We start from the raw sequence: 12,446 nt of genomic DNA, 5'->3' as shown, positions 1-12,446 counted from the left end.
CTTACCGCAAAAGTAGCAGCAGCCGCGGTGACTAAATGGCTGGTCTGTCAATGGCTGACCCGAATGGATGCGCCTGAGGGTTGGCTCCGTTGGAGCAGGTCGCAGCAAGCCTGGGTGACTTCACCCAATGTGCATAACTACCGAAAAGCTGTCCGCATGCCTTTAATGCAGGCCACTGGAGGGGCAACGGGGTATGCATCGGAAGCGTGGCGCTATGCTGAAATCACTGGCAAAGTGACGGGTGGCTGTGCAAACGCCAAGTTCACCTTTCTTAGTTGAACGAGACTTGAGCTCGTGCGAGGTTTGAAATCGAATGGAGAGCAATGCGCGTCCTCTCTACACCACAGTAGTCCTGTCGTGTTTTATCTACACAGAGCGGGTAGCTCCGAAAAGCCTCCTGACAGCCACACTGACAACGACTGATGAAGGCAAAATCCCAGAGAGGACATGTGCATGCAGCCGCAAGAAGACATCAGATCTGTGTGATGGTCCTACTTCACTCACTACACGAGCAGCTTCTGAGCGATCAGCGTCACCCTGTGAATAACCAGCAAGCTCGTTGCGGCACCCGCGGCCCGCAGCCACTCAGGTCCCAGAGCCGCGACTCCCAGAGACAGAAGAGTTAAAGAAGAGACAGGAGGCAAAATATGTAGAGAAGAAACTCGGTCTCGGCTTCCGCGCTCACTCGCTTCGGGCTTGGCAATGCCGCCGACCCTTGGCCTCACGCTGCCTCGATTCGGACCACGTGCTTCCCGCGTGGAAGGATCTCTCCACAAAAAAAAAAAAAAATGTAATGAGTAGGTCGAAGTTTTCAAACATGCGAAAATAAAATTCACCTGGCATTCAAAAAAGCGTACCGTCTTAGTGATCAGTGTTCACGTTAGGCCTAGCTCTTGTCAAGTCCAGACAAAGGAATGTTCGTCTAACCATTGAAATGCTTTAATCAATCACTGTCGTCCAATGGTCCAAGATCAGGCCCCCCATTGGGCGCCAGATATGGGGGTCACCTTGTGCTTAGCCAGCGGGGAAGACAAGTCTCCAATAAGCCAACACGTGGTCGTCACTTGTACGCAACCCGTGCCCTCCAAACCCATGAAGCCACAAGTTGTATGTGGGGCCAACTAGGCAGATGCAGTGCTCGTTAGAAACTATTTATTAATCTCAAGCATAAAAGAAAAGACACCACGCAGATGAATGTTCGGTCCCAAGAAAAAGAAGCGGAAGGCTTACCGAAGCTGTGGGTTGTCCCACGACTCCCGGCTAGAGATGCTGACCAGGGGCAAGCGAGGAGGGTTTCTCGCTAGTCTGTGGTGAGAGAGGTCTTCCGCGCAGTCGGCGCATTTAATGCCTCGCCGATATCTGCTCTTGGTGGCAATCGTTTGCTCTCGCCAGGAGCAGTGTTTGCCCCTTTCCTCTTGCGTTACGTGAGCGGCCAGCGCGCCACCGAGGCGCCGCGGTGGTACCCAGCACGTGTGTCCTACCCCGCCCCCGGGAGGAAATGAGGAAGCTGATGTTCGAAGTGCGCTGCTGTCGTTTTTTTTTTATGCTAATGAGGTCAAAGCAAATGGAGCCAAGCATTAATTACTGGGGGGTTGATGAGTGCAGCACAGTCTGAAACAATGCATAGCAAACCGAAGAGATGTAGTTTAAAAGGGCGTTAGGGGAACTGGACGTACAGGAATTGCGGACACAGCTAAATGTACAGAGGGAAACGCCGATTGATGAGGTAAAGTACCCCAAAATGCTGAGTGGTGCGCGAGCAACGTTTAGCGATGTGCTGGCTTTGTAAGTGTACCTTAGAAATGTTGACGACTAAACTTTTATGATTCTGGTTCTGCGGTTATCAGAACTCACAGAGGCAGCGTGGAGACGGCACGCGCAGCGACATTCCAAACTTCCTGCTGGCAGGTTGCAAGCGGCCGCTTCTCAGCGAGAGTGGCGTGAATTGACTGTCGGCATGTCACAGAGACATCAGCTGCGAGAAGCGGCGCGCTGTCCAATCATCCGCGGCAAGCGAACATCTGCTGCGGACATTGAATCGTATAGGTCTTTGCACATGCCATACACTCAGGGGCGTTTTTCATTTGTTTTCCCTCTTCCTAGCGGGGCGTGCTGGGAAGTCGGTCGCGTTGTACGCAGTTATTGTTGCTTGCTCGCATAGTCGCTGCAGTGCAGGTGCGTATTCTTGTCTGCATTACGTCTCTTGCTAGCTATTGCTAGCTCTGAGCTTAACTGCATCATGCTAACGCGAAGGGAATTAACTGTTACTCTATAGCGTCATACCCTAAGTTCAAGTGTCTTCTCCAATTCTTATCGATGCCTTTCCAAAGGCAAAAGACAGGTCCGCAATATATGGTGACTATTCTGGGTCGATGTGCTGTCGGTCATAAGTGAATTCGTAAGGTGGAAGCTGTGATGGGCGTTTAGTGACAAACGACGCAAATTGTAGGAATTCCGTAACGGGAAATGAATGATGCCAGGACTGCACTTCTGTTTCTGCCAGCCTACCTCACATACTGACCTTTTTTGGATGCCTTTCTTCATTTGGTAGCTTTATAAATATCCCACAGACTTCCGTTGTACTTTGGATTTCCCTCCTTTTCGTCTAACTCTTAAACGCCCCAAACTGGACTAATATTAGCACCCATGCGTAGAAGGAGCGAGCATTTTGCTATTATAATTACTTGCCATGCCATCCGTTCAACAGCAGTGGCCTAGTGTATGTGCATAAAAAAAGAACACCTTTAGGTCGTTATAATTTTGCACACAGCGTGGTTAACATTTGCACACAGCTCTGGCAGAGGGCACACACTGGGCAGTCCGTAATTAGCCAATATTCTCTTTTTTTTTTTAATTCGAGATTTTTGTCATTAGGCATAATGTAAAAGGGAAAGAAAGTTATAAGGAATGTAAACAAGCCTCGCTTAAAAAGTGGCAAAAGTTCACGATAAAGCGATTACCATGAGTCCACTCGCGATAGTCGCCTGCGACGTCCCATCGCAGGCCTACCTTCTTTAGGAAGCGTCGTCTCACGGAAGCCGTAGCTGGGCAAGTCCACAGCAAGTGTTTTTCGTCACACTGGTCAGGCGCAGCACCACAATGAGGACACTTGTCAGTCACTTCGAAACATTTGTCACGTCACCGATGACGCACAGAAGGAATCAGAGCCGCTCCTGCCCGAATCCGGCGCACAGATACCTCCTCCTCCCGAGTGAGACTCCGGGGAAAGGGTATGAACACGGAGGAATTAGAGCGCGTGTTCGCTGACGCAAAGCCTGTTCCTCGGAAACATGGGACATGAACGGATCTGGGGGAAGAGGGGAAGGTGGCGGGATGTCTGATGTGTCAAGGTGTGTCATTTCATCTACATGAATATTATGGGGATCCTGGGCATGGCCGCGAATCCAGTGTATACGCACAAGACAGGGTTATTTTGTGCAAAGTTGGTGATTGGATTGTGTAACTTGGAATGTGCGCCGGACAGCCTTAAGCTGCTTAAAGGCGGCAAGGGAGTTGGTGTAAATGTGAACAATATCGAAAGTGGGTACGAGTGGAAGGGAAGCAATGGCATTGTATACCGCTTGAAGCTCCAAGGCAAGGGGAGAGCAAGTATCCGCGCTATACGTAGCGCGGGAGTTAAGATGAGGATGGGAGGGACTTTAAACTGCTGTAACTCCCTGCAGTGCTGCGTGTGATGCATCAGTGTATATTATGCACCCTGAAGGAAGATGCGCGGCTGATAGCGGCGTCGAAGCAGAGGAGCGATTGTCTGTGAGTTGACAGTATGACCATGGAGGAAGATTCTGTAAACGATGAAGCTGAAGCGACATCTTGCGCGCTCTGTTTGCCTCACGCTGGTCGGTGATTTCACGTAATGTACTAAGTTGAGTGTACTCTTGCAGAATGGGTATGGGTGTGACACGAGGAAGATCAGTTATGGCACGCATAGCCTCCCGATTAATGGATTCGAGGGAGTCCCACTGTCGACGGGTGAGGCAATGAAATTGGGCCTGGTACACTACCCGCGGCTGGAGGATGGAGCGCACGAGCTGACGGGTAGTATCAAAACGCGCTCCGCCAGAGCGCATAGCTATGCGTCGAATCAGACCGAGAGTAGCGTGAGCCGATTTACGGGTCGCGTTTAGCCACGGAGTCCCAGTCCCAGATGCATGAAGTAGAAGACCTAAAGCACGCACACTTTCTACTTGAAGAATTTGAGAATTATCTACCGTGAAGGTAAAAGGGGCTGCTTTCCGTAAGCCACTTCTGTTTCCAATGCGAATGAAAATATTCCTGCAGAAACGCGTACTTTGCTCTAGAGGTGGGCAAAACGGCCAACTTCAATGAGCGATTCCGAACGGCTCAGCTCCTTGAATTGAACCGGCTCATTTGAACGGCTCACCGGCTCACTTCAATCTGTAAAGGTGACTGGGTCGCTCAGGAGCGAGCCGGATCTGTTGAGCCGCTCCTTTAAAGAAAGAGTGAGACGTGGTTCTTTTGGAACGAGGAAGCCGGCTTTTTTTCTCTCGTTCACTGAGCCGTGCCCATGGACGTCGCGAACCATTCCGTCGGAGCCGGGTCTTATGCTGGAATAAAGCCCCCATGCTGGGTGCGACTTCCGCGCCATCTATTAGTGGTACGAGAAAGAATCTGCTTTCCCGCCCTTCCTCGTAAGACTCACAACCACCCTCTCGCCTTTGGCTGTCTTTTGAACCGCTTTTTTCAAAGGGACATTGAAGACAACGCTATCAATTTTCTTTTGTTAGTAGTAGGTGGTGGTGGTGGTGGTTACAACTTTATTGCCACGAAATAGAAGGGATTAGTTGGGGCTGGGCGAGTCCAGGGTGGCCTCCAGTCGGGGGCGACCTCTTGAGCTCGCGTGGTGAGGGCCCGTTGCGTTGATTTTTCTTGAACTGGCCAAGAGCCTGATCCATTCCTCCGCTGAGGGAGCTGGCAAGAGTGTCGTCAGCGGAGGTTTGCTAGCTCATTTCCATAAAATATGCTCTTGGGTGGTGTTCGTCCCGTTACCGCAGAGCAGGCATGCAGGGTCATGTTCACCGTTTGTGATTAAACATAATCGGTAGATGCTAAGAATTGCCTTTGTTTGTAGGCGTCTGAGTGTCGTGGCTAGCGCCCTGTCCAGATCAGGGTGAGGGGCGGGATACGGGCATCTTTGGTCGCGATAAAAGTTTGTAATCTCCGCGTACGTGCGAAGCGCCTCGGCGGGGGCGTCCATTGCCAAAACGTCTCCTGTCCCCCGATTGCTTAAACCTCGGGCTAGACGGTCGACTCCCTCGTTTCCGGATTTACCTGCGTGAGCCGGAACTCATACGAGATTATGTTGTGATCGAAAGTTCGGTTGCGCAGAATTCGTATTGCGAGCGCGCTTACCGAGTTTTTGGCGAAATACTGAATGCTTAGAATAGTTTTGGTGCGGGGATCCGCTATGGCCAGTGCGATAACTACTTCATCTGACTCGCGTATAGAGCTAGCGAGAAAGGTTGTGGCGTTAACGAGGGCTGACATGCCACGTATGTTCCGCCTTTGATGTGCTGAGTTGCGTCTACGTACACTGCTCGTGGTTCGTTCTCGCACTGTTTCGCAAGGGCCTGCGCCCTTGATTCCCTGCGGGCGTCGTGTCTGTCTGTGGCAGCATGCTCTTGACTGCTGGTTTGACAACTAGTCTACTAGTAATGTCGACTGATAAATGGGATGTTGCACTTACCTCCTCAGCAGGGTGGATGTGGAGTTTGTCGAGAATTACGCGTCCCGCAGCAGTGCGCGACAAGCGGGTCACTTGTCGGGCACTGCTGTGGGACGTGAAATACGATAGTTCGACATTTTGTGGCTATGCTGCCGCTTGTACGACAGCGAAAGATGCATTTAATTGCTGAGAGATTTGAATTCAAAGTTGAAAAACTTTTTTCCCGCCGCTACTATTCAAACCCTGGACTCTCTGCCCACGAAACAGGACAGCAGTGATGTAAAGCGGCGGAAAAAGGAAACGGGGATTTCGTGATTGCTGGCGGAGAGCGCTGCGCTCCCGCCTATAGCAGCAGCCAAAATGAATACTGCCGGCGGCCAGGCGTTGAAGGCCTTTATCAGCCGTCGTCGCTTCGTTTACCGTTGCACCAACCTTAAGATGGATCCTGTTCCCGATTCCGAGAATGAAGCTCTCGCAAAGAACTGCGGTCTGGATTCAGCGACCTCAACCACACACAGCATGCGACGCTTTTGAGGGCTGAGACGGCGGGTCTGGCAATGAAATCCTAGCGCCTATGAGTCGACAGCGTCGCTCTCACGGCCGAGCTACCTTCACTTCTGATGTGTAGCGACTGGAATTTTGTAATAATAGTCCTCGTAGGGCTGGTTATGCATGCCAGCGTCTTGGTACGTTGACGAAGCGAACACGCCGAGCGGTGCGTTCGCTAGCGTGGTGGCGCGTTGAACATTGGCTATACAATGCTATTTTTCATTGTCGCAGTTGTGTGCCGTTGCACGAACTTCGTCCGAGGAGCACTCCGCCTTTGTAAATCGAGGCGCTTAACGAAACCATGCGGGCACGCAGAACGCATGGCCAGGAAGCACCTCCAAATATATCTCACCTGTATCTCTTTTCTGTTTTGTACCAAGAGGGCAGTGTACAGATTTTCCGCATGCAGGCACAACGCGTATTACACGGATGATAACAAAGGGCAGTATTTAATAGTTCCGATTTCTTGTGACCGCGGTAAACTGGCACAGATTTTGAATAGACATGGGCAAATAGTGGTTTTTTGTTTCGAAGTGAATTGGAAGCAAAAAGCAATTTTCTTCGAGTAATATCGAAGCGAATGTTTCGAATGCTTCTGGCACACAAAAATGATTGAAACGGTTTCAAAATCACACATTTTTCGAACACACAAGGCAATTACACTTAAAATACTAAGAGTGCATTGTACCTTTGGCGCACTCAACAAAGCTGTGTCGACTTTCTGAAAAAATGTACATCGGAAATTGGGGTTGCCGACCTACATGCGATGTCAATGTATCTCTCGGTTGCAACTGCGTCGTTTCGCAGCTGTTGCTTTTAAGCGGTGACCCCATGACACCTGCTAGCTATGCGTACGCGCCGCGCGCCTGCGCACCCAGCGCCACTCCGCGTCAGGCGTTGGAAACGGGCATGCATCTCTTGTGTGCTTCGCGATAGTTCCTTCTCGTACTCGCGCCGTCACACTTGAAGAAATTACTTCACGCGTAGAAGAATGGCTGCGACAGCTACAGTCAGTTCATACTCATTCCGCGGAAGTGGAGGGAGCCGCGCGTCCTCCGATTAGATAGGCTTAACACTGCGCGATCCGCTTCCGCGGGGAGACACTGCGCATGCGCAGGCCTGGGCAATGGACAGACCGGGGTTTTGGTTGCGCGCGCGCCGCGGTGCTGTATCGGGGGAGGTACGCTGAACCGAAACCGCCCACGGCAGGAGTTCTAGAAACGTTATTAAGGCGGAAGCCCTTAATGCCTCATCGTTGTAAGCTGGAGTTGTCGACAGAAATGTCACGCTTTTCAATTGGTCAAAACGGACATGACGTCACAGCGCGCGAATTTCAAACGGGGCCAATTGATTTGATTTATTGGGGTTTAACGTCCCGAAGCAACTCAGGCTATGAGGGACGCCGTACTGAAGGGCTCCGGAAATTTCGACCACCTGGGGTTCTTTAACGTGCACTGACATCGCACAGCACACGGGCCTCTAGAATTTCGCCTTTATCGAAATTCAGCCGCCGCGGCCGGGATCGAACCCGCGTCTTTCGGGTCAGTAGCCGAGCACCATAACCACTGAGCCACCGCGGCGGATTGAAACGGGGCCAATTGTACTTTGGCTAGTAACCATGCAACCAATTAAAGGGATGGTCATCTGCGAATTATTAATCGGAATCAAAGCGCGAAATGCTCTTTTCATAATTTCTTGTTGTGCAGAGATCGATTAATGTTGAATGAGTATAGAAAAGCCCGCAACAAGTTGGGTACCGGTATAAAAAAGGCACGCATCCGCTATTACAGCAACAAATTCGATGACATTTAATATGGTTGGTGGGTTTATGGGGTTTAACGTCCCAAAGCGACTCAGGCTATGAGGGACGCCGTAGTGGAGGGCTCCGGAAATTTAGACCACCTGGGGTTCTTTAACGTGCACTGACATCGCACAGAACATGGGCCTCTAGAATTTCGCCTCCATCGAAATACGACCGCCGCTGCCGGGATCGAACCCGCGTCTTTCGGGTCAGCAGCCGAGCGCCGTAACCACTGAGCCACCGCGGCGGGTTGAAACGGGGCCAATTGTACTTTGGCTAGTAACCATGCAACAAATTAAAGGGATGGTCATCTGCGAATTATTAATCGGAATCAAAGCGCGAAATGCTCTTTTCATAATTTCTTGTTGTGCAGAGATCGATTAATGTTGAATGAGTATAAAAAAGTCCGCAACAAGTTGGGTACCGGTATAAAAAAGGCACGCATCCGCTATTACAGCAACAAATTCGATGACATTTAATATGGTTGGTTGGTTTATGGGGTTTAACGTCCCAAAGCGACTCCGGCTATGAGAGACGCCGTAGTGGAGGGCTCCGGAAATTTCGACCACCTGGGGTTCCTTAACGTGCACTGACATCGCACAGAACACGGGCCTCTAGAATTTCGCCTCCATCGAAATACGACCGCCGCGGCCGGGATCGAACCCGCGTCTTTGGGGTCAGCAGCCGAGCACCATAACCCCTGAGCCACCGCGGCGGCTACATTTGTTATGAACCTCAGGAGAAGCGTCGCGTTGTAGAAGGCCTTCTAAGTACCCATCCCACCACTGTACCCACTGAGTTAAAGACAGACAACCAAATTTTACCGGTGGGGATCTCTGAAATCAGTTCAATCAGCATTTTTAAACTTTTGGAGCTTCTACTGCCCCTGGTTTGTATGATCTAGCAAAATATATTCAATGTAATCGACCTAACTCCATGTTTCTTTATCCAGCTACAGAAACGGAAATCGCTAACCTGATCAATGGCCTAAAAACAGCAGTTTATTTGGTTTTGAGGGCATTACCATGACAATAATCAAAGCTGTTCCTGATATTTTATCTGAAGTTTTATGCCACCTAACAAATCTGCTATTAACTACACGAATATTTTCAGATAAAATGAAAATTGCGCAATATCATGGCCCTGTACAACCAGCGACAGTCATAATTTGTATACCGACAATACCAAACGGACTTTCCAGCGTTTTTAAACAGATACATTGATACAGATCCGCATTACGCTCTCATAAACATGAACTTTATAGAACCTCGAAGAAGAACTGGGTATAGAATGCAATTAATTCAATGGCAAATTCCAGATATTTTGAACAGTTACCCTGATATAGCTGATTCAATAGATCAGTTATCCTCCTTTTTCACCTTCAACAAAAAAGCTAAATTGAACTTTGGGAGCATTTATGATTATTTATGTTCTACCCCTGCTGTCTTAATATTGCATTTACTGTGCCACAAATTGTTCTGTCATGTTATCGAAATGATCGATTTCATGTGCTGCTGCTCCTGAGTATCATTGAATGTACAGGCGGAGGCAAAAGTCTCTGGACCACGTTTTCCGCAAACGAAGTCGCCAGCTCTAATAACATCGGGCTGCTGGAGATCACTCTCACGGAAGTGAAAGTCAAAATTTTATTTATTCCCCTCCAGAAGTGTGGTCGTTAACCGGAGGTTAATAAAAGAGCTATGGGCTTCGTTTGCGAAGCACGCGGTTCAGAAACTTTTGCCCCCGACTGTACATGTATCATGCCCGTGACCTGTAACCGACTATTTTCTGCTGCTGCGTGTCTGCTGCCTTGTTATATTGCATGCAGCTACTGTGGTGCTGAAGGCCAGTGAAATGGCTTGTATGTAACCATTAACCTCAGTTCCAAGGCAAAAAAAAATATCATGCTTATTGCTATCATTTAGATGTACAGGCAAGGTATAGCTTACTTATTTTTAGTTATTACTTCATTAGCTATTCCAACGTGGACTAATATTCCACTTGTTCTTTGGGCTTCAAGTTTGAAGCACTAACTGACGATGGTCACCGCTCTCAGTGGCTGCCAAAGCGATGGCAACCTCTTCTGCGTGAATTGCTGACTGGGCCCTGAAAGTAAGGGCGTCTACTGTTTTACCCTCGTGGACGACCGCGGCCGTGTACCATCCCCTGGAGTCCGGGCCGGACGCGTCCACGTAGAAGACTCCTGGTCCAAATACATAATCACCGACTCACGAGGGGCTTGTCGAAACGTCACGCAAGGGTGGGTTACTCCCCTAGCTTATCGTATTTACCAAAATTGTAGCCGAGACTCGGATCCCGCGCACCGATCTATCGTTTGGGCTCCAGGTCAACAAGGCGTCCACGGAAATGAGGCAGCCGACGCCGCCGCCCGCGCGCTCTCTCTCCGGGCATTTCCCACGGGACCCGACGCCGACCAGGACTTCCATTTCAATCCGATTTACACCTTTAAGGAAATATGCGATTATTACAAATCCACGCACCAAACTCTTCCCACCCATGCAAAGGGCTGGGGAAGGTCAACGAGCGGGTACTCCTGCGCCTGCTCACCAAAACGATGTTGTGCCCGGCAATCCTAGAGCATTTCGATCCTCAATTCGACGGGCGGTGCTCACACTGTGGGGAGGTGTCTGACACCTACCACATGGTGTGGGCCTTCCAGCAGAACCCATCCCTACCCCCTATCCCGAACCCCACCCGAGAGGACTGGGAGGCGACCCTGTCCGGTTGCTGCACCCTCGAGGCCCAAAGGGCCTTAACGCAGCGCGCCCGGGCTGCGGCAAACGCCAATGGTGTGCCTAACTAGGCATCCCACCTAGTGGTTGTAAGGGCGTGACCCTTCAGGTCACGACCCCCAACACCTCTCTCTATGATTAATAAATGTTTTCACCACCACCACCACCACCACCACCACCACCACCACCACCACCACCACCACCGCTCTCAGTCGCGAATGGAAATGATAAAAAAAATTAATAGGCTGTACGACGAAGTGCAGTGTTCTCGTAGAGGAGCATTAACCTGAAACAGGCAGCGCATATAACACAGTTTAGCAAGGAGGTGACACATATACGTACAAAAAGCACTGACGTTGACTTTGATGTGACGGCTTGCCTAGCGATAATACGGTAATGCTGATAACGCTGCCCCAGTAATATGCGCCGCACGCACCTCTCCACGTGTGTTCGCTGAGGGTTAGTGAACCTGCTTACACAGTAACACAGCGACTGTTCTGCAGTCTGACGATGACCCTGGCTACAGAACCTGCACCAAGGGCGGATTTTTTCTTCGCCTACGGGCACCTTGAAAAAGCTCTGCAGCGTTCTGTATGGGCTGCAGTGGTGAGCTCACTTGTGTATACACATTTACATGTGTATTAGTTGTAATCCGTCACGTACGTTCCCCGCAAAGTATTGGGTCAGAAAGCAGGTATGCGTATAAAACCTTTCCTTTATGCGTTTATTCGTCGAAAACGCGTTAATGAGTAAGTAATCACTGAATATCTTAATTCGTCGAATGTGGTATGTTGTTGGAGACAAAGTACAAGTCCTTTAAGTCATTGTGGTGATGATGATGATGATTTGCTTTCAATGGCGCAAGGTATTTAGGTCCAATCATGGTGAGGTCAGAGACCCATTTTCCAAGCATTTCACCCCAGAGAAGGCGAGTATCAAGCCACGTCAAGACAGCGGAAAGCTTGTACCCATAATACCACCGGTGGGTATACGGTGGCACTGGGGATCGAACTCTATACCTCCCGCATATGAGGCGGATGCTTAAACGACTATAGACAACGGCTGCAGTGACCTTTATGTCATTTTTACGAAATAGTTAGGCGTAAATATAGCTTGGAACTTCTTACTCCTCGTAACGTTTACAAGCGCGCCGGGCAATTGTTTACACTGTACCGCGGCGGCCGCGTTTCGATGGATGCGAAATTAAAAACGCCCATGTGCTGTGCGATATCAATGCACGAGAGTTCCAGGTGGCCTAAGTTGTTCCGGAACTCTCCACTACGGTGTCTCGCACAGTAAGTGGGCAGCTATGGGACGAAAACACCATACCATACCATACCATACCATACCATACCATACCATACCATACCATACCATACCATACCATACCATACCATACCATACCATACCATACCATACCATACCATACCATACCATACCATACCATGCCATGCCATGCCATGCCATGCCATGCCATACCATACCTTATCACTGTATTCATTTACCTCGTGCACGAAAATATTATCGAGGGTATGCATCTCGTACAAAACGCGATTCCTCACCACACCACACCACACCACACCACACCACACCACACCACACCATAGCACATGGTACACCCCATACCAGGTCTAAATTG

The 12,446-nt window shown here is 49.8% G+C and overlaps 1 protein-coding gene across 2 annotated transcripts in view; it reads left to right on the top strand.

Annotated features, from left to right (window-relative positions):
* The first annotated feature begins 2,058 nt into the window (after positions 1 to 2,058).
* The window catches only part of LOC149364316 (sn-1-specific diacylglycerol lipase ABHD11-like), a 30,021-nt gene continuing 19,633 nt past the window's right edge, over positions 2,059 to 12,446 (top strand). For both annotated transcript variants that reach the window (XM_089570078.1, XM_089570077.1), the window contains exon 1: positions 2,059 to 2,175. The gene's annotated coding sequence lies outside the window, so the exon portion shown is untranslated. The remainder of the gene's footprint in view (positions 2,176 to 12,446) is intronic.

This window comes from Amblyomma mixtum, chromosome 2 (assembly GCF_055824585.1).
Source record: "Amblyomma mixtum isolate Tamu chromosome 2, ASM5582458v1, whole genome shotgun sequence".
NCBI classification, from domain to species: domain Eukaryota; kingdom Metazoa; phylum Arthropoda; class Arachnida; order Ixodida; family Ixodidae; genus Amblyomma; species Amblyomma mixtum.
This window is presented reverse-complemented; position numbering and strand designations above follow the sequence as displayed.